The sequence below is a fragment of the Panthera tigris genome, chromosome C1 (assembly GCF_018350195.1).
Source record: "Panthera tigris isolate Pti1 chromosome C1, P.tigris_Pti1_mat1.1, whole genome shotgun sequence".
NCBI classification, from domain to species: domain Eukaryota; kingdom Metazoa; phylum Chordata; class Mammalia; order Carnivora; family Felidae; genus Panthera; species Panthera tigris.
In genome coordinates, this window is record NC_056667.1 from 126,732,500 (window position 1) to 126,754,545 (window position 22,046).

At 44.0% G+C, this 22,046-nt stretch overlaps 1 long non-coding RNA gene across 5 annotated transcripts in view; it reads left to right on the forward strand.

Annotated features, from left to right (window-relative positions):
- The window catches only part of LOC122240901, a 324,657-nt gene that overhangs the window by 19,051 nt on the left and 283,560 nt on the right, over window positions 1-22,046 (forward strand). For all 5 annotated transcript variants that reach the window (XR_006220680.1, XR_006220678.1, XR_006220679.1 and 2 more), the window contains exon 2: window positions 16,500-16,608. This is a non-coding gene — a long non-coding RNA (uncharacterized LOC122240901). The remainder of the gene's footprint in view (window positions 1-16,499; window positions 16,609-22,046) is intronic.

The window sequence follows — 22,046 nt, forward strand, 5'->3', positions numbered from 1 at the left end:
ATCAAGATATTTGGTCTGTAGATTACCACCTATTATTATGATGATAAATCAGTCTTTTCCCCAATTCACATTTGCCTTGAGGTATTAGCTAATGATAGTATCAAGCCATCATGATCAATAGGACATTTAATATTCCTTATTTTGTCTTTATCTCATCCTTTTAAATATTTTATTTTTATGTCTTTTAATACGTACAATATTTCTTCATTAAGACACACATTTCTGCCTTATAAATGAGAGGATAAATAAAAGCATATATATTGGCAGTGTGTATTCAAATATCTTTTGTTATTGATGGTCAACACCATCAATGGTGGTTAACACCTGCCCCACTTTTATGCGTGAACAAACAGGTCAAGGGAAATTATGTGAATAAGTCACCCAAGGTCAGAGTTTGAACTTGCTTCTTCTGACTCCAGGCCAGGATCAAGCCCCTATACAATTCTCTCTCCCTCAGAGATTTAATGAGTTGCACAGTTTGCCCTATTTTCGCATCAGGAGGACTTGGGCAATTTTGAGTAAAGGCGTAGCAAGACTTGTGGGGAGCAGAGGGGTTCCAGCAGGGTCAGACAAATGTGGGCTTGCATCCTGGCTCTGCCATCCTATAGCTGTGTGACCTGGAGCAAGTACCTTAACCTCTCTGATCTTTACTTTCCTCAATTAGAAGATGTGGATAATTGTTTTTATGGCATAGGATTGTTTTTAAAGAATATATAATGTTCTCCAAATGTAAACTATGTGCTTCTTAAAGTCTAGGTGCATAGAAATAGTTGATGTTACTGTTGAGATTATGAAGGTGCAGGAGATACAGTTCTTTGTTATCTAAGGAGGGTTCCTGGGGACCAATGGATAAGACCCCTGTCCAGGCATGAATATGATTTGTCTGGCTGGGCCTGGGGCATGTGGTGTGGCTCTGCAGTGGCACCCCAGCCTGGGGAGCCCAGTGACGATTTCTATGGGCTGATACTGTCTGGGCGGCAGACCACGGATTCCTGTGATTTTTCCTTTAGACCAGGTCAGATTCCTCGTACTCAAAAATTCACATTGCTGTTTGGGAGCCACATTATTTCTCTTGTCTTGGCCACAGGCAGATGTCTTGATCGAGAGTTCTCTTTCTTACCTCTAATTACTCTTCAGTCCACGGTAATCTGGCTTTTTGCCCATCAACTGCCTAGAAGCTGTCCAACTAAGGGCCATAGTGACCTCCTTGTTGTCAGGTCCAACGGACACCTCTTGGTTGTTACCGTGACATCTTGGTACTGTTGGTCACTCTTGCAAGGGACCATTTGACCTCTTCCTCCTCCTTGAAGTATTTGCTCTTTTTTAATCGAGAAACACCACGCTCTCTTGGCTTTCCTCTTTTCTCTGGATGCTCCTTCTCACTCTTTTTTGCTGGCTTGCATTATTCTACTCTACATTACCTGCTGGATCTTTGCCCAGCTCTGCCCAAGACTCAGGAATATTTCCTGAACAATTCCATCTGTGGGCTGGGTGTCTATCACCCTTGGCATCACTGGTTCCCATACCCAGGGAGGGCTAGCAGCATACTTACTTGTCAGGAGAAAGGCTTTTTTACACTGCGGATGTCACTTCAGGGGTTCTGAATGCACCATCTGTCACTGTCACAGTGGTCCTTTCTAGAGGTGGTGCTTACATATGTGGTGTGTGTGTGTGTGCGCACACACACTGAGGAGTTCTTATTTAGTGCTGACACACCTGTCTGTCACCTGTACAGGTAGGTGCTGCTGTATATGTCCACTTGAATGTCCACGAGGCACCTCACACTCAGTGAGACCCAAGCGACACTTAGGTCTCCCATAAACTTGCTCCTTCTCATTCACCTCCAGTTTGAATGAGTGGCACCACCATTCAAACAGTTGCCAAGCCAAAACGTGGTTATCATCCTTGACGACTTTTGTTCGGTTACCCTGGCCTGATGCCCACAACCAGTTACCAAACCCTCGTGAATCTACCTCCCAGAAGCATTAGCATCAGGTCATTTCTCCTCTTTCCCACTGATGCTTCTCTCCTCACTTCCATTGGGTCTTCCACTCTTCAGTCCACTGGCCACACTTAGCCTTTTTCACATGCAGTCTCAAGGCACTCCCCTGCTCCAGTGCTTGTGGCTCCTCATTGCCCTCAGGATTCAGCTGGGCTCTTCCCACCTCTTCAACCTCATTTTTAGTCTCTTCTCACCAATATTCCAACATTTCGGTCTTAGTTGGGGAGATCTCCAGTTGACTGTGTAGGCAATATACTTGGGATGAAAGAGGGTGCTGTTAGTCATTACTCTGGGAAGACTAGAACTCTGTCATGAAAACCAGGAGGTTCAGTCAGCCTGAGTCATACTGAACCTTCAACCTTTGTGTTCTTTCATCTGTAGACCTTTGTTTGGATGTCCCCTCTGCCTTTTTGAGAACTCCAGCCCCCGGTGTGTTCTTCTAGCAGTCTGTACCTCATCGATTTAGCGTGTAAAGCACTCCATTAAAATGTTTTAAACTTTTTGTTTTTAATTGAAGTATAGTTGACATACAATATTATATTAGTTTCACGTGTACAACATAGTGATTTGACATTTATATACGTTACAGAATATGCTTATCAAAATAAGCATGGTTACCATCTGTCACCGTACAATGTTATTACCATATTATTGACTATATTCCCTATGCTGTACTTTTCATCCCTGTGAGTTATTTATTTTATAACTGGAAGTTCGTACCTCTTAGTCCCCTTCACCTATTTTGCCCTCCCACCCCGCCCAACTCCTTACCCTCTGGCAACCATCAGTTTGTTCTTTGTATCCCTGAGTCTGTTTCTGTTTTTTGTTTGCTGTCTTGTTTGTTCATTTGCTTAGGTTTTTAGATTCCACATGTAAGGGAAATCATATGGTATTTGTCTTTCTCTGTCTGACTTATTTCACTTAGCATAATACTCTCTAGGTCCATTCATGTTGTTGCAAATGGCAAGATTTCCTTCTCATCACTCCATTTTAATTGTCTTTGTTTTCAGCCTCATCTGAGAGAAAAAAATGAAGTTTGTTTGGATTTTGTTACATTAATCCTTCTACCACTCCCTAAACTGCTTTTTGCAGTATAGCCCCCTTTTTTAAATACAAGAGAGTAGGTTTCAGGCTTAGAGTCATCGTGTAAGTGACAGAATCTAGCCATAAAGTTAAAATGTCCTCTATTTTCATTGTTTCTGTTGATATTTATCTTCTTTTTATAACAAGTAATGCTGATTATCTATTTGTGCTAATGACATAATGTTTTCTTTCAAAATGAGCTAATTTAAGTTAAAGAAAATGAACCAATTAAAATAAAAGTATTGAATTAATAGTGCAGTTGATATATGAATATGGAGAAATTTCGTGACAGCTGGTACATCTCAGAATATGGACGTTCTCCTATCATAAGACAATAAGTACCACTATCACACCTAAGAAAATTATTATAATGAAAATTATGTCACTTCTGGTATATTCTAAATATTGACATTTAAAAATCACTTATATTGAGGTGCCTGGGTGGCTCAGTCAGTTAAGCATCTGACTTTGGCTCAGGTCATGATCTCATGGCTCATGGGTTTGAAACAGCTCAGAGCCTGGAGCCTGCTTTGGATTCTGTGTCTCCCTCTCCCTCTGCCCACTCGCACACACACGTTCTCTCTCTCTCAATAAAATAAAATAAAATAAATTAAAAAAATAAAAAAAATCACTCATATTATACTTTTAAATTTATTCAATGGAATCTACTATAGGACTTTGATATCCATCATTATCTGTTCTTGAATACATAAACAACCTCTTCTGTAGCATTTGGACATTTTATATCTTTACTTTCTTTCTTTGAATTTGTATTCTGCTTACTCCACAAAATCTGATCCTAATGTGTACTTTTTTATGCTTGAAAGTTTTTTATTGAGCATTCCAGTATGTTCTTCTAAAACCAAAATTTTACTGACTAAAACTGAATTCTTCCTTTATAGCCTGTGATCATAAAACCCTAAGTATTAATAAATTCTTCCTGATTGAGTAATCATTGTAATTATTAGTAGTACACAAGTACACTATAGTATGCTATTGGCCATAATATAATAATACCACAATTCTGATACTAGTCATAAAATGTGAAAAAAAAATTTTTTTGGAAATATATCTGGTAAATGACATGATTCGGTCTTTAACAAATAGTTCATGTCTTCATAGTTGACTATCACTTATTGGCAGAAAGGAACTGGGGCAGCATCAATTCTATTCCTCTTTTTTATAGATGCAAATTAAAAAATTCATATGTAAACTAAATAGTTATGGAAGCAGATTTATTATACTAGTTTGAACTTTTTGTGTTTGTATAACAACAACCACATAATGATATATCACAACATTTATTCGATGCTTGTAGTAATGATATATCATTTGACAATGCAGTTAGGTTTCCTTTCAGTTTTATTAAAAGCAGAGAATTGGAGACAGCCTGAATTGCAAAAGATTTGTTATCCAGTTGTAAGACTTATTCACTGTCTTGATTTCTTAGAAGTATAGTGAAAAGTATATGTTAATCCTCATCAAATTATTATTAATTATACTTATTTTTTTCAATGAAAGGTATAATCTTTAACCTGGTATATTTGTAAATGAGAAAATAAAGCATCGGTCAGTGCAGTGCAACTTTGCCAATGTAATATTTTATATCAAATGCGAAAGGTTTGTATGTATTTATATGAAACTGTCAATTTAATTTGTGGAAAGTGCCCCCCATGGTTAAGCCCATCAGCCAAATCTATTTGCTTCCTGTCAGAAAACATCTGACTTCATTTTCCAATTTGAGTAGACATCTCTGTGATAGCGCCCTCACTTCTGGTTCTAATTCTTCTTCTTCTTCTTCTTCTTCTTCTTCTTCTTCTTCTTCTTCTTCTTCTTCTTCTTCTTCTTTTAATGCTTATTTATTTTTGAAAGAGAGAGAGTGCAAGTAGGGGTGGGGCAGAGAGAGGGATAGAGGATCTGAAATGGGCCTTGCACTGACAGCAGCAAGCCTGACGCTAACAGGAGACTTGAACCCATGAACACCAAGATCAGGACCTGAGCCATGACCACGACCTGAGATGAAGTCTGTTGCTCAACAGACTGAGCCACCCGGGTGCCCCTGGTTCTAATTCTAAAAAGGAAAGAGATGGGGCACCTTGGTGGCTCAGTTGGTTGAGCGTCTAACTTTGGCTCAGCTCACGATCTCCCTGTTCATGAGTTCAGGTCCCGCATCGGGCTCTTTGCTGATGGCTCGGAGCCTGGAGCCTGCTTTGGATTCTGGGTCTCCCTCTCTCTCTCTCTGCCCCTCCCCTGCTCACACACTCTCTTTCTCTCTCTCTCAAAAATAAATGAACGTTTAAGAAAAAAAAAAGAGAGATGAGTGGGACTGGAAGCCTTGCGAGGAATTTACTGCTTGGTGACATAAGGACTGTGTGGGATTATTTGCTTTGTTCCTGGTCTCAAGAGCATTGCTTCCGGGGCGCCTGGGTGGCTCAGTCGGTTGGGCGGCCGACTTCGGCTCAGGTCATGATCTCGCGGTCCGTGAGTTCGAGCCCCGCGTCGGGCTCTGTGCTGACAGCTCAGAGACTGGAGCCTGTTTCAGATTCTGTGTCTCCCTCTCTCTGACCCTCCCCCGTTCATGCTCTGTCTCTCTCTGTCTCAAAAATAAATAAACGTTAAAAAAAATTAAAAAAAAAAAAGCATTGCTTCCTTTGATGCAAGTTGAGGATAGAGAGGACATTGCTAAGTAGGAGCTCTGAACAGTCAAATTCAGAACTTCCTAACATGGCCCAAATGCCTTGTCTTTGATGCCACTGTTGGTCCTTCACAGAACACGCTTAATACCAGCCGAGACAAGCAGCCCTGCCAGGAGCCTTGCACAGACATATTGCACGTTGCCTTTGTTTAGGGCCCAGCTTAGGGACAACTGGGCAAGTCCCGTGGGAAGAGTCAGGCTGGGTGAGAGGGGCGGTGTTCATAGAGAGCCATGGGTGACTGTAAGCAGGGAGGTGGCAGAGGGGACCAACAGACCGGCAGGAAGCCTCTACTATAGAAGTGGTCACAGGGAGTTCAGTGTTCCAAAGAGTGGAGATGGGAGTGGGTAACCCGGATTTTGATTTCCTTCAAAGTATCCATGGTTGTGGATACCTTGGAGAGGTTTCTAGTTGCCTCCAAGCTGGGGTGCCCTTACCCCTGTGATGTCTGTGGCACTGGCACACTAACTTTGCTGGAGCCGGGGTTGAGGATGAAGTGGGGGATGGGAAAGAAGAATGGACGGGACACAATGAATGTCCTTGGAACCTACAGAAATGTCTGTGTCCCCAGCCATGGCTCTTACTATAATATCTCAGGGCCTTTGCACTTGTTGTTCCTTTTGCATGTAATGCTATTCCCAAGCCATATTTGCATGGCATCTTCCTGCACCTCCTTTAAGTTTTAACTTAAATGTCTTGGTGAGCCTTTCCCTGCCTATCCTATTTTTAAATTGTAACCCCCCCACCCTTGGTATCTCCTTCTTTGTTGTATTTTCTTCAAAGGACAATCACTTTCTGGTATACTCTATAATTATTTGTTGCCTGTCATCCCACACCAGAATATAAACTCCATGCTGTTAGGGGTTTTTCTGGGTTTAGTTAGATGTTTATAGGCAATTAATTAATGTTTTTTTGGCACAATGAACAAGCTACCACAATAAATCTTCCTCTAGAGGTCATATATCCAGTTTTCTAGGAGGAATAGGCAGGAGGTATCAGGGACGGAGTGGAGATTATGATATACCAGAGAGCTCATGTCACCATCTAAAAAGGACAGCTATTCCTTGGCATTGCCATGTGACATGTTGGTTTTAATTTCGATTTTTCAAGCAAAACTGGAAATTGGAATTTTGGGATGGGAGGGTGAACTCTGGTTTTTATATATGAGAACAAATTCTTTTTAAAGTATTTATTTTCAAGAGAGAGGGAACACGTGTGTGCATGTGAGGGAGGGGGAGAGAGTGAGGGTCAGAGAGAGAAGAATCCCAAGCAGACTCTGCATTGTCAGCACAGAGCCTGACATGGGGCTCGATCCCACAAACTGAGAGATCATGACCTGAGCTGAAATCAAGAGTCAGACACTCAACTGACTGAGCCACTCAGGTGCTCCGAAGGACAAAAAAAAATTTTTTTAACCAAATAATGAGCATACTGTTTAAGCTGAACAAATGGTTCAAATGGCACCTGTTTTTGACCTCTTCTTGACCCAAAGTGGAAAATAGCTGGGGGAGGGTAGAGAAGGGGCACATCTCAAGAGTTCCTCCTTTTTCTTCCGTGTGTCCCTGCACAGCTGAGAGAGCTCCTTGGGGTTTACCTAGCCTAAAAAGCCAAGAGAGTAATTAAGGAGCTGGCTCAGGGAGGTTCAGAATAGATTATTACACACCAGAAGTTCCCCAAATATAACAGAAAGTCTTGCTCTCAGAAGGAAGAAACTGAAGAGGTTCCTCAATATGCATTAACCACACAGCCTTGGCCGACTCTCAATGAAGTGTTCATGGTTTGATTACAGACTTACACGTAAGACCTGAAACCATGAAACTCACAGAAGAAAACAGAAAAAAAACCCTCCTTGTCATGGTTCCTGGGAATGATTTTTTAGACATGACACCTAGAGCATAAGCAATAAAATAAAAATACAGGTGGGGGGGCACCTGGGTGGCTCAGTCGATTGAGGGTCCAACTTCGGCTCAGATCACCATCTCAGGGTTGGTGGGTTTGGGTTCTGCATCAGGCTTGCTGCTGTCAGTGCAGACCCCACTTCAGATCCACTCCCCACCACCCCTCTCCATGCCTCCCCTGCTCTGACTCTCAAAAATAAGTAAACATTAAAAAAAATACCAAACAGGTTGGACTACATCAAACCAAAAGCTTCTACACAGCAAAAGAAACTATCAATGCAATGAAAAGACAATCAATCTTACGGAATGGGAAAAAATATTTGCAAACCATGTCTGATAAGGGGTTAGTGATCACCTGATCACTAACTGCCCAGAGCCTCAGTTCTTTGTATGAAAATGAAAGTTTGAACAGGGGGATTTCTAAGGTCCCACTCAGCTCTTTAACATTTGGTGACTCTAGAGCAAAGCCCTTCTCTTAGGAAAAGCAGGCCAATCGGGATGTGCTCATAGAAATACAGAATCTTTTATTATTTCTGTGAGGAGAATGGAATTTGAGAAAGTTGGCCTTAGCTCCAGACTTCTGGCAGAAGGGAAAGAAAGGTCATGCTGGGGTCTGACAGCTGAAGCATGCTCACTATTGCTTTCTGAGGGCTGAGTTTCCGATGTACCTGGGTGCAGATGGGTCAGAAATGAATGGAATTGGCAGAGTCGATTGCTGTCTTTTTTATTACTGTTCAGTGTTTCATTTTTGCTGTGACCCCAGCAGATGACGGCAGATCACTGGGCTTGACCAGGAGTAGATGATTTCTTATCTGATCATTCTTTGTGTGTATCTGGGGTGAGTGAAGGTCTTTAATATTGAAAAGTCAAACAGCATGGACCGTTTCATCCACCGTCAGCTATGTCTGTTATTTACAGGCCCATTCCCTTAACTTTCCAATTAAAATAAAAAAATCAGCCATCAGCAGCTCAGCCTGATAATGTCAGAACGTGGAAGTTGGAGATAAAGACACATCCTCTCCATGGCTCTTGGGTCGCTTCTGGGCAGCATTGGGTTGGACACACAATCCCTTTTTTTTCTGCCTCATGTGGTTGAGTCCCATGAGAAACATCTATCACCATGGGCAAGCGTGATTTAACTACGTCATGCTGAAGGTTTGGCCGTAGCAGGGACTATGTGCCAGGAGGGATGCATTCTACAACCAGAAAGCTCTTGACAGTATATACAGAGCACTATTTTGAGATTTCTGTGATTTAGTTGAAAATGTTAAAAATACTTCTATTTCCTGGGGGATGAATGGGAGCTAAGGACCCAGTGTTCACGTTCAGGAGGTAGATTGGAGAAGCAGGGGAGGAGGAAGGTGGTGATGAAGAGGAAACATATAAAGACTGGGAAGGGTCTGAGATTGTACCCCACTCGCGACTTGCAAGCCAAGCAGTTAGACTGCTGCAGTTTTATGGGTGCTGATGGACTCCTGGTTCAGGGACAAAGAACTTTGTTACTTCACACAGTAGCAGTAGCATGAGAGTCAGTGTTTGTGCCAGTTCCCTGAACCCCATTCCCACAGGGTGATATGGAGAGGGCCGGGTGACACCCACAAATGCAGGGAGTTGTGTCACAGGAGACGTACCCTGAGTTTAGGGAGACTGAATCTTTTTCTTTCTTTTTTTTTTGTAAGTTTATTTATTTTGAAAGAGAGACATCGTGAGTGGGGAGGGCAGAGAGAGGGAGGCAGAGAATCCCAAGCAGGGTCCATGCTGCTAGCACAGAGCCTGATGTGGGTCTTAAACTCACGAAACCACAAGATCATGACCTGAGCTGAAACCAAGAGTTGAACACGTAACCAACTGAGCGCCCAGGCTCCCCCTGAATCTTTTATAGTGGGAAACAAGCCTGCTTGCCCTCAGCTCTGGAGGGAGATGTTATCTTCATCTATGGGCAAGCAAATTTATTCTTTGCTCTGGAGAGAGATACTGTCTCTGTCTTCTAAGGCTGTTCTCTATATAGATACCCAGGAAAAGATAGTTTGGGGGAAAAAAAAAGCAATCAATGCCACCCCTTGCAACATGCGCAGAAACCCAAGGGATGCATGGACAGTTGTCTTCCAGCAGGAACAAACACACATGTTTTTGCCCTAAAGTTGCAATTTTCCCCTTCCTCCCTAGCTACCTCAGGTGAGTTCACCTCTGGCTTTGTAACCTAGCAGTTTTTCCTCTCTAGTTCCTAAGGAAATCCAGGCAGACAGATTCCTGCCTAAGCTTGAGGCACAATTCAAACTCTTCTTGGGGGCAAAGGCTGAGAACTATAAAAGTCCTATTCACTTTAGGACCGCTGTATCTTTTAAAAAATATTTTTGTGCTCTTTTCAGCACAACTGGACACTTGATCTATTGGAGACATTGATTCCATATCATCTTTGAAGTAGATGGGATCGTGGGTTGTTATCTCAGCCGGTTCTCGTTGATTAAGGCAGATTTTATGTTTTAGGCAACTAAGTTTCTGAAGAATCAAGGGTCTGGTTCAAAGTCATTCAGTAAAGATGTGCTGTTACCATGATTCTGAGTCAGCTCTATGGAAATGGATAGTTTCCTGTTGTTTCCCTCATAATCAGAATTTAGACTGGGGTATATTTTCAGAATGGCTTGGCCAAGAAAGGTTGAGAAAAGAAGCGTGAGAATCCTTAGAATATCCTTCTGAAGCTTCGGCAATTTTCAGGAAAGCAGTCTGTGGGGGCACCTGGGTGGCTCAGTTGGTTAAGTGTCTGACTTTGGCTCAAGTCATGATCTCATGGCTCATGAGTTCGAGCCCCGTGTTGGGCTCTGTGCTGACAGCTAAGAGCCTGGGGCCTGCTTCAGATTCTGTGTCTCCCTGGATCTCTTCCCCTCCCCACTTGTGCTCTGTCTCTGTCTCAAAAAATAAATAAACATTAAAAAAAAAAAAAAAGAAAACATGTAAAAGAGGTTGCTAGTTGCCTACTCAGTATCCATTTTCTCCTTTTGTAGGAGAGGGCTCCTGTATATTTGAATAGGCCATTTGCCCATTAGAAAAACTTTCATTTGTTAGCTTTCCTTAAAGTTGGGGCAATCAATGACTTGTGGGTAGAAGTAAGTTCCAGCACACTTAGCTTGCTGTCAGGAGACTACCTTTTTCCTGTCCCTCTGTCCTGCTAGGAAAGTGGCTGGGATGACTCAAGTCACAGTGCCAATCAGGATCAGAAGGGCACCCCATAAATGGAAACATGAGTTAAAGGTAGTAGAGCAGAAAGCTAGGTGGAGCCTACATCACTGTGAACATCTTGGAGCCACCATACCAGCCCTGGAGTCCCTACCCGGGGACCTCTTCATTGTGAGAGAGAGAGAAGTCCCTGCCCCCTCCCTTTTTTTGCCATTGTGTTTTTGGAGAGCAGATGCATGTAGCTCCTTGGAGATACTAGGTGCTTGTTGATACCTAATTGTAGTCTCTGAATGTTCACTGTATCTACTTGGGTTTTTTAGTTGCAAGTAACAGAAACATTGGCTAATTTTAGCATAAAAGGGCTCCAAAGAGTGAAGTGAGGGCTGAAGAACTAGGCTGGAGCATATGGGCACCAGATTGCTCTGGAAGACACTGGTAGCAGGCTCAGCTCATTGATCTCATCGGTGAACCCAATTTCTTGCCAGACCTTGTGTCAACCAGCCAAGATTCAACATCTCAGGGAGGCAAGTATTTGATTGGCTGAGCCAAGGTGTCGTGACTGTCCCGGGCTAAGGTCACATAACCACCCTGCACCAAGTTGGTGAGAGGAAGAACAGAGTGGAAGGAACTTTCAGGGACCCCCTCCAGCTCCCACTATGGAGGGTAGACACCTGGATTTCTTTTCTTTTCTTTTCTTTTCTTTCTTTCTTTCTTTCTTTCTTTCTTTCGTTCGTTCGTTCGTTCGTTATTTATTTTGAGAGAAAGAAAGAGAAAGAGAGAGCAAGCAAGCAAGCGTGCATGAGCAAGGGAGGGGCAGAGAAAGGGAGAGAGAGACCCCTAGTCAGGCTCCACACCGGGAGTGCAGAGCCCAATGCAGGGCTCGAAGCCACGCACCGAACCATGAGATCATGACCTGAGCTGAAACCAAGAGTCTGACACTTAACCTGCTGAGCCACCCAGATGCTCCCTCCTGGATTTCTTGTCCCACAATGATTACATCCAGTAGGGGGCAGAGGGAAGTCCCTATAGGGCAATCAGAGCGCTGTTGGGAGGTGCACAGGATTAAACTTTTCCGTGATGAGGTGAATTGGTCGAGATAAAAGGCAAAGATTGTTATGCCATGAAAACTTCAGGGATGAGCAGTTCCTGACGGGTCTGCCCTCTTTGGGGACACAGGCTTAGAATAATGGCACAGCCTCTGAGGAGGGCAAAAGTTTCACGTAAAAGAGCAAAAGAGCTCTTTTGATCTTCTCCAGTTTATGTAGCCATAAATGCTATTCCATGGTAAAAGTACTGACACATCTCTTTCCTCGGCTGTCTGTTCTTCCCTTAATCGGGCTGCAGTTCTAATTCACACTCATTAACCCACCCACAGCAATTACTGGTCTCTGCAGATCTCCCTAAGTGGGGGTAAGTAATCTTGTCCCCCTGTGGTGGGAAGTCAGAATTCTAAAAATGATCAAGTGCTGTTCCCAGGGCTGTGAGGTGTAATGATACTGCAGTGAGGTAAAAGCAAATTATAGTCTGCAGTTAAGGTGGACATAGGTCATCAGTTAAGTAATGGTTGCCTCGGAAAGCTGGCCTCAGTGTGAAGATGTTCATGGATGTGATGCTGTAGCCTTGGAGATTCCAACCATGCATAGAGTATTAGTGAAATATGTCCAAGAACGAAGAAACTCAGAAACTTGGACCTTTAAGGTCCCCACCAGACGTGCTTTCTTGTTGCAATCATATTTAATATATATCGATGAGGAAAGCTATCAGGAGGAAAGCAAAAGCTGGAGTCTTTGCCATGGTTAAAACTCCAGTGATTTCCCAGAGTCAGTAATATAAAATCCAACCTCCTCATTCTGGCTAATGAGATCTTTTATAATCTGACCCTGCCTTCCCATGTGCTCTCCCTTTTCCCTCTGATTCTACCTGTTACTTCAGTCATTTTGGTTTTCTTTCAGTACTGGAAGCTGGTTCTTGCCCCTTTGCATTTGCTGCCTGGGAATGCTCTATCCCACAACTGTTCTTGGCTGACTCCTCTTTGCCATTCATGTCTCAGCTCAGATGTTGCCTGCCTTCTGGGACTCCGGAGCCCTCCTGCCTGGCTTCCTTCTTGGCTCTATCATGTCCTGGTTGTGTAATATTCAGCAAGCACTGAACTGCTCCACGTTTCCTCTCTTGCTCAGCTGTAAATCAGGATTGTGATATCCTTATATCCTGCAGTTTATAGAAGTTGATATAAATGGAGCCCTTAGGACATTGCCTGGGGCACAATGTTACATTTAAGTATGACTGTTATTGTTGGGGCGCCTGGGTGGCTAAATTGGTTGAGTGTCCCACTTCGGCTCAGGTCATGATCTCACGGTTCGTGAGTTCGAGCCTCTCGTTGGGCTCTGTGCTGACAGCTCAGAGCCTGGAGGCTGCTTCGGATTCTGTGTCTCCCTCACTCCCTGCCCCTCCCCTGCTCACAATCTTTCGGTCTCTCTCTCTGAAAAAAAAAAAAAAATTTTAAAAAATTTAAAAAAGTATTACTGTCATTGTTATAGGAGCTGCCACTCTGAGTCACTCTGTCACTGAATCTGGTTGGTTTTCTTTGTAGCACTAGTCAGTGTTTGAAATTAGCAAGGTCTCAAGGCAATAGTTGCACACCCATATTCACAGCAGCGTTATTCACAATAGGCAAAAGCTGGAAGCATCCCAACTGTCCACTGACAGATGAGTGGACAAACGAACTGAGGTATGTCAGTCAGTCAGTGGAATGTCAGTCAGTCTCAACAAGGAAAAAATCCTGTCACAGGCTACAACATAGATGGAACTTGAGGACATTATGCTAGGTGAAATAAGCCAGACACAAAAAGACAAATACCACATGACTGTGCCTATATGAGGCATCTAACGTAGTGAATATACTGAACACTGAACTATACACTTAAAAAGAGTTAAGGTGGTTCCTGCCTCGTCCCACGACCTGAGTCTTGAGCATGCACTGTAAAAAAGCTAAGAGAAATCCTCACCCAGCTCAGTCTTTGGAATGATTCTGTATGTGGGAGATAAACTTTCTAAGACATGATTATCTGGAAGGGATGCTGTCAACCTCTCTCCCTCCGGGACCGTAACTGTCATATCACCTGGAGAAGTACAACCAAATCAGGCTTTGGGGTTGCCAGAGGGGCCGCTGCGCTTGCCTAACTCCTGGAAAACAGCAGAGTAGGAAGAGCTGTGTTCTAAACTTCCCGCGTGAACATATTTTCCTAGCTCACCTTGGCCTGTGGGGTTTGTATGGTCTCAGTCCTTGTCAACAAAACAGAAGGCTCTCAATAATCCTAACTTCAAAATGACTAGAATGCCATGCCAGATTCCCCAGTGCCTTCCATTTGGTACAAGTGATTCCTGGTGGCCTTCACACACGTTCCCCATGGGTCTCTGGTTTTGCAGGTTACAAGGATATACAGGATCTTTGTGAGAATTAGGAAATATCACCACTTTCAGATTTACTTAGGCTAAGTGAGTTTTCCTGCGGGGGATAGAGTCCTGAGTCAGGAGACCTGGGAAGGGAAGCAGAATGCAGGCTGCATTTCCCCTCTTCCACTTATTTGGCTGGTGCATTTTGGGGGGACAGAAAAGGTGCCTTCATTCCAGGCAGCCCAGAGGGGTCTAGTATGCACCTTACTGGATGTTAAAAAAAAAATAGTTAAGGTGGTAAATTTTATGTTATATGATTTTTGTCACAATAAAAATATATAAATGCTAGACCTGGATTCTGAATAAATAGATTGCAGTGGGTGGGGTATTTGCATTTAAAAACATCTCCCTGGAAGATAGTGACACCCCCCAAATTTTAGTAACCACTGGGCCACACAGTCTTTAAAGAGGTCTCTGTGGTGTGGATTTAGAGCATTTAAAACTTGCACCCTCCCTGATGTAAAGTTCTAATTATGTGGAAGAAAAATGATCCGCAAATCCTCCTCATGGGTTCTCTTTAATTTTGTCGAATTAATCTGCTCTTCATCTGTATTCCCATCCCTTGCTGCCCTCTCAAAGTGGAGGGTGATAATCCGCAGACAGAGGGCATTTGGAGCCGGCCCACCGGCGTGTTTTCCCCGTAGTGTCCACAAGGTGGCAGGCCAGGCACTTGGATTTGGGCAGCCAGGAGTGCGAACAGCAGGCAGCCCGCGGCACCCGGGGAGTTCGATCAAGGGGTGTGGGGACCCCATGCCTTTTCAGGGTTTGGGGGTGCCAGGAGGAGGTGGGGGGGGGTTCCCGATGATGCCCAGGCTAGAACTCAACCCGGCGGGTCAGTTTCCCAGAGCCTGCGTGCAGGGGAAGGTGAGCAAGCCCCCTCCCCACCTCGCCCCTCCCCCGCCCCTCCATGACTGAAGTGGCCACAGCCACTTTCCCCTGGGGCTCTAGTGCATCTCTCCCAGGAAGGCGGGCGTTTGAGTGTGTGCACGTGTCTTCAGGAGTAATTTTCGTGAGCTCTTCTATTTTTTTTTCTTTTTTGGAGGGAGAGCAATGTTTTGGTGATACTTTCTTTCGAATAATTGAGGCCTGAGGCATAACAGGAGATATTCTGTGTTGTTTGAAAACTCCTAAGTGATGGGGGGAGGGTGACTCCAGTTAACAGGCACCAGCTGTTGGATATTTAACAGGCATCTTAAAATTACTGATTTGCTGAGCCTTGACCCAGCAAGGGGTCATAGTCCCCAACAGTAAATAACTCAGTGAGTGGCTTGGTGACACGCTGGGAAGGAAAGTGGAGGACTTTTGACATGATTTTAACATGCTGTTTGTATCTCAAGCCAGGACTGTGGCTTTCAGCAGGTACAAAATGCTTGCAAGTGCAAAGAAAAATGACAGGAGAGGAAGCAGTGCCCGTGGGGCATGGAGAGCACAGGCTTGGGGTTAGATTGGCATGAGTGGGGACTGGGGGTTTAGGACAAGTCCCTTGCCCTGTCTGAGGCTTATTTCCTTGTCTGTGTGATGGGGGATGAGAACACCAGCATCAGGAGCTGAAGAGTAAATGAAATGCGGATTCATTCATTCACTCAAGACCAATATGCTGGGCACAAGCTGGGTTCTGAGGGTGCCAAGACCATAAGTCCCTTACCATCCAGTGTGGGGACTGATATGTGTAGCAACCTCTTCCGTGCAGCAGGAGAAACACACTAACAAGTTTGCATGGGTATCCTGGGGCCAGGGGACTGGCTAAGGGGTGTTCAGGGAAGGAGCTTAGAGACACAATGTATCAAGCAAAAGTAGCAGATTTCAACCCAGGGGTCCAGGTAGGGGTGGTCCAGCCCAACCATGCTTGTAGTTTGGAATGTTTAGTGTTTGCCACCATGGTTTTTCTAAAAATGGAATTCTTTGCCTTCATTTAAAAATGGAATGATTTCACTTGGAATTCCATGTTTCCAGCTTCTCTGAAAAAATATATATCGATCTGGCTACACTGAACCAATTTTACTGCTCGAAACACTGGTTTAAAACAAAGTGGTGTCTCCCTTCTTTAGACTGTACACCCCATTCAATTTGCTTTCTTGTTCGCTTTCCATCCCTAACCCTATGGACATTGGAATGGGGTGTGCAATCTCTAATACAAAGTGTCTACAGCAGTGGCACCTGATGGGCACTTAATACCTATTTCCTTTTCTTCCTCAGGGCTGAGATGGCCTCCCAGGTTGTTCCCCCAACAGTGACAGATATCTCTGAAGGGCTCAATAAAGAAGAATGAAGGAAAGAGAACACTTGTTGGAGCCACAGATGTAAGGTCAGGATTTAGTTCACTGGGTTTTCTGTCAGGTCTTGGGGGTCCTCTCACCTTCAGAGAGAGGTTCTGGCCATGACCACGGGCCCCTGGAACGTCTGGGAGTGTGGCTGAAGTTACAGGTTGTATGCAAGCCTTTGATTGTCAGCCACGCTTGGCTCATTTTAGAGAACCACGTGCAAATCCTTCTCCAAAGTACCATTTCCCCACAAATAATAGAGGCCTATTGTTGGTAGGACTCAGCCTGCAGCTCTGTAATAATGGCATTTTCATGAAGGAAAATCGCATCCCCACTGTGAGCACAGCTGAGAACATGAAACCTACTATTGAGACATTCTGGTTAAAATGAAGCACTCTCCAACAAGATGTGCCTGTCCATGGGGATGTGTGGGAAGCCAGGTGAGAGGGCTTTGAAGGTCCTGCTGGAAATGAGTAGGTAAAAAACATCCGTCCATCTGAGGATGATTAATGTCAATCATGGGGCTGTTAGGAAGTCCTGGCCTCCCCTTCCTGGCAGGAGGTGAAAGTGGATAATTCATGTCACAAAAGAAGGAGCCAAGGGAGACGAGTGTTCGAGTGTTCGGGTGGCAAAGTAAAAGAAGGGTGGGGGGAGGGAGGGGCGGGGAGGCTGCATTGTCAGGTCCAGACTTGAAAATGCAGGGGAATGGCCACACTCAAGGGCTCCTGCCTTTTAGGGGCTTGAGAATGGGGCCATTTGTAGGTGACGGTGGGTTGATGTGGTTGTGCCCTTCTGCGCAGGTTCCCACCCAGCTTTAGGAACCAAGAGGTTTGGAGACAGCTGGGGTGCGGGGCCTGGGCCTAATGCACGGAGAGGGGGGACCAGTGAGCCCTCCATCCCCAGATGCTCAACTACCTTTTGTTCTCATTAGGTTAAAAAAAAAGTTTTATTTTGCAAATTGTCTGATATACTCAAGAGTATAGAGACTGGTATAGACCACTGGTTCCTGCATATTAGAATCACTTAGGGATCTTTCAGAAATCCTAATGCTGAGGCACCCTCCCAGACCATTTAACTCTCAGTCTCTGGGGTTGGAACACAGGCATCAGTATTTTTGAAGCTTCCTGGCTAGGTCACATGTACTGACAAGTCTGGGAACCTCTGGTATCCGTGTTACCTGGCTTCCACATTTACCAACCGGTGGCCAGTCTAGCTGATCTTGTAGTTCTTGTGTCCTAGATCCCCATTTGTCCATTGTCTCCAGATTATTTTATTTTATTATTATTTTTTAATGTTTTTCTTTTGAGAAAGAGAGAGAGCTTGAGTGTGGGAGGCGCAGAGAGAGGGAGCCGGAATCTGAAGCAGGCTCCAGGCTCTGAGCTGTCAGCATAGATCCCGATGCAGGGCTCGAACCTGCGAACCGTGAGATCGTGACCTGAGCCACAGTTGGGACATTTAACCGACTGAGCCACCTAAGCGCCCCTGCAGATTATTTTAAAGCAAATACTAGATTTACATGATTTCATCCTTAACTGCTTCAGCAGGCATTAAGAACTTAAAAAAAAAAAAAAACATAAGCACAATAACCTTATCCCTTCAAAAAACTTATTTAAACAGTGATTCCTTAGTATCATCTAATGTTCTATCTTGTGCTCAGTTAAACTTTTGAGACACTGATTTCTCTCCTTTATTTTTGATTTTAATTTGATTCCAAAGGGATAAAGAATGTTTGCCCCTGCGCCCCCTCCCCCCACCCAGTTTTGAGGGGTGGAGTTGGTGAATGGGGCACACAGTTGGCTCATCCCAGATTACCTGCCTCTTTTCGTTCGCCCCGCCCACATTTGTGGGTGAGAGGACACCCACAGAGGCAGAAATGCTCATATATTCATTCTTTTGGTGACTGTCCATTGGGAGCTTCCTATGTATGCAGCCATTGTGTTAGGTGCTGGGGGACTGGGTCTGTCTTTGTCACTATTGTATTCTGTTTAGCACAGAGTGTGGCACAAAGTTAGGGACTCAAGGTATATTTAGTTCAGCTACAAAAGTGAGTATTTTTATTACCATTGCTGACATATTGGCTCCAGGTATGCAATACCCCTTTATGAATGCATAAAACTTTCACATTGTACCTTTTTACTTGAGGATCTGAGAACATTTTTCTTGAAATAATTTTCACCACAGCGTCATGTGGGCTCCCTAAATGAGATGAAACAGCATAGCAGAATTAAATTCTTCGCAGCGGAGTTAAAGTGAGAGCAAGGGCAGCCCCAATAGTTGAAATGCAAACACACCGTGTAAGCCTCATTTCAGCTGGGACCTTTCAGCATCTTTTTGCCTTTGAATCCTTTCAAAGGAGTGCTAACATGCAGCAGAAATTGACTGGTTTGAAGCTGACCTTCTTTTATTTCCTTTGCTCAGCCTCTAAGTGAAACACTTAGAAACAAAACAATAAAATGTCCAGAACGCAACTAACATAGCCAGGGAAGAAAGTGAGATCTCCTTGACGCATACATTTTTTAATGGAATATTTTTATAGTTATCACGCTAGTACATTTGATACAGAAAATTTGAAGAATATAGGTTAAAGTATGAAAAGTGAAAATCACCCATATCATACCGTCCAGAAATAACTACCATTATCTACCGCAGATAATTGACCATTTTGGTGTATTTCCTTCTAGTCTTGTTTTTTTTTTTTTTTTCTATGCCTATATTTTCTATAGACTCTATTTTCTGATTTCACTGAAGTTATTGTTAGCTTATTTAGATGCATTTAGGACTTTATGCCTTTAAAAGCAATTTTTAATTTGTTTTCTCCTTTGTTCCTCATTATAATTCTATAGAGGATATAGGGAAGATGTTATTTTCTTTACAAGTGAGAAATCAAGGTCCAGAAGGTTAAGTGATTTTTCTCAAGGTCGTACAAATTGCCAAGGACTCTTATTTGTAATTCAGGGGTCTTTGTGTCTGATGCCAGTCCTCACTGTACATAGAGGCATGACCCATCAGTGGGATAGCCCTAGGATTACTCATGGCCATGGGACTGACTGCTGCTTCTTTCCCCATCTCTGGAAGACTTAAGTCAGAGGGTTAAGACCCACACACCTGATACAAGTCTAATTGTTGGTGCAGGAGGGAGGTTATAGTAGATTAAGTGCTATCACTTAGGGGACAATCCAATCTGCATTCTGGATAATGTACGTTGTTAGGCACTTGTTGACTCTACCATATATCATGGCCTTTGACTTCCAAATCCTTACCCCCTGCCCACTGTGTCCCCTTCTAAGGGATGCTGCTCGGCCACCACTTCTGCCTCAACTGCCAGGCTTAATGCCAGGCATGGCCTGTGCCCCAGCCCCATCATATCAGTAGCTTGGGGGGGGGGGTGGGGCCTGACACTGGCATGGCCAGCCCACCGTAGATTATGATTATGATGTGGTGTCAACAGATGAGTGAGAGCAATCAGTTGTTCTTTCTCAGGAATCTGAGCTAGTAAACATGAGGAAGATTGACCAGGGATGTACTGAGGCAGAGTCAGGACAGAGTCATGGCCAAAGCCGTGTGTAAAATAAGATTATGAGGGAGCAGAAGATAGGAATATGTTGGCAGAGAGAACTGTGTGGTTCACAGAGTGAATCACAAATGCCAGAGGGGAGGAGAGAGGGAGATCAAGAGCCGGCCCCCAAGCCTCTTGTTCTTGGGGTTTCTGGGTTCATATCAGCCTTGCTGTGTCTGACAATAACTTTCCTCCCCCACCCCTTCCTGGAGGTAACTGGCTTGGGTCTCTTTGTCCCTTCAACCAAAGAAGGGCAGCCTGTCCTAATAGTCACAGATCCATAGCCTGATAGACTGGAAGAGACCTGCTGGGAAACCTCACTTACCCTCCCAGTTTTGCAGAGGAAAAGGACTTCCCCTGGCTGGTCCATCTCCTGACTCCAGTCCTGGTTTCTTTCTGTCTCCAGGGCACATGCTTTCTTGGTTTCTTCTTCTTTTTTTTTTTTTATTTTATTTTATTTATTTTTGGGACAGAGAGAGAGACAGAGCATGAACGGGGGAGGGGCAGAGAGAGAGGGAGACACAGAATCGGAAACAGGCTCCAGACTCCGAGCCATCAGCCCAGAGCCCGACGCGGGGCTTGAACTCACGGACCGCGAGATTGTGACCTGGCTGAAGTCGGACGCCTAACCGACTGCGCCACCCAGGCGCCCCCTTGGTTTCTTCTTGCAGCTCAGCCATGTTATTATGCTTGAGGGCTGGGATCATGCTTTCTATATCTATTTCTTCCACTTTGTTTTTCTTTGTGTATTCCCAAACAGAAAAGATGCTCAATAAAAACTTGTTAAATTGAATTGGAGGATACTTAAGGTTTGAGTCAGTGATGGAGGTGGCCATTGGTGAAAGCTCCCTTGACTGATGGATAGGTGGGCATTTTGGATAAGTTTGAGACAGGACCCTTTGGCTCCGGTGTGGTCACCATTATTTCAGGTTGGAGGTGACTCTTCATACTGTGGATTTGCCACAGCAAACCTGAACAAAGAGGAAGGTTTCTTCTGAGTTTGATGGGTCAGAATCTGTTGCCAGTGGTTGTGTATCCAAGAGAAAGCAGGTTCAGAGAATGGTGCCCATCCGATCGGATTAGATATCTGCTGGGCAAAAATGGATGTGGTGTATTGCCTTTGACAGTCTGGATTTTCTGAATCTTTTTTCCAACAATATAACCAGGATTTGACTTGAGTGGAGTAGGAGGGGAGGGAAGAGTAGCTCAACATATTTTTTTAAAATATAATTTATTGTCAAATTGGCTAACATATAGTGTGTAAAGTGTGCTCTTGGTTTTTGGGGTAGATTCCCGTGGTTCATTGCTTACATACAACACCCAGTGTTCATCCCAACAAATGCCCTCCTCAGTGCCCATCACCCATTTCCCCCACTCCCCATCCACCATCAGTTTGCTCTCTGTATTTAAGAGTCTTTTATGGTTTGCCCCCCTCCCTCTCTGTTTGTAACTATTTTTTTTTACTTCCCTCTCATCATGGTCTTCTGTTAAGTTTCTCAAGATCCACATAGGAGTGAAAACATATGATATGTCTTTCTCTGACTGACTTATTTGACTCAGCATAGTTCCTTCCAGTTCCATCCGTGTTGCTGCAAAAGGCAGAATTTCATTCTTTCTCATTGGCAAGTAGTATTCCATTGTATATATAAACCACATCTTCTTTATCCATTCGTCTGTTGATGGACATTTAGGCTCTTTCCATAATTTGGCTATTTCAACACAGTTTTGAACTGAAGTCATGTAAGTCTTCATTTTTCAGCAAATATTTATTGAATGCCAGTTCTGTACTCGGCATTATTCTAGATGCTGAGACTAGGGCAGGGGTCCAGACCTACAAAAACCCCTGCTTTTCTGGAGTTTACATTCTGTTGGAGATGCAAAGTTGGATAAAGGAAACGTGGCATGTATTAGCTTGTCAGGGCTGCA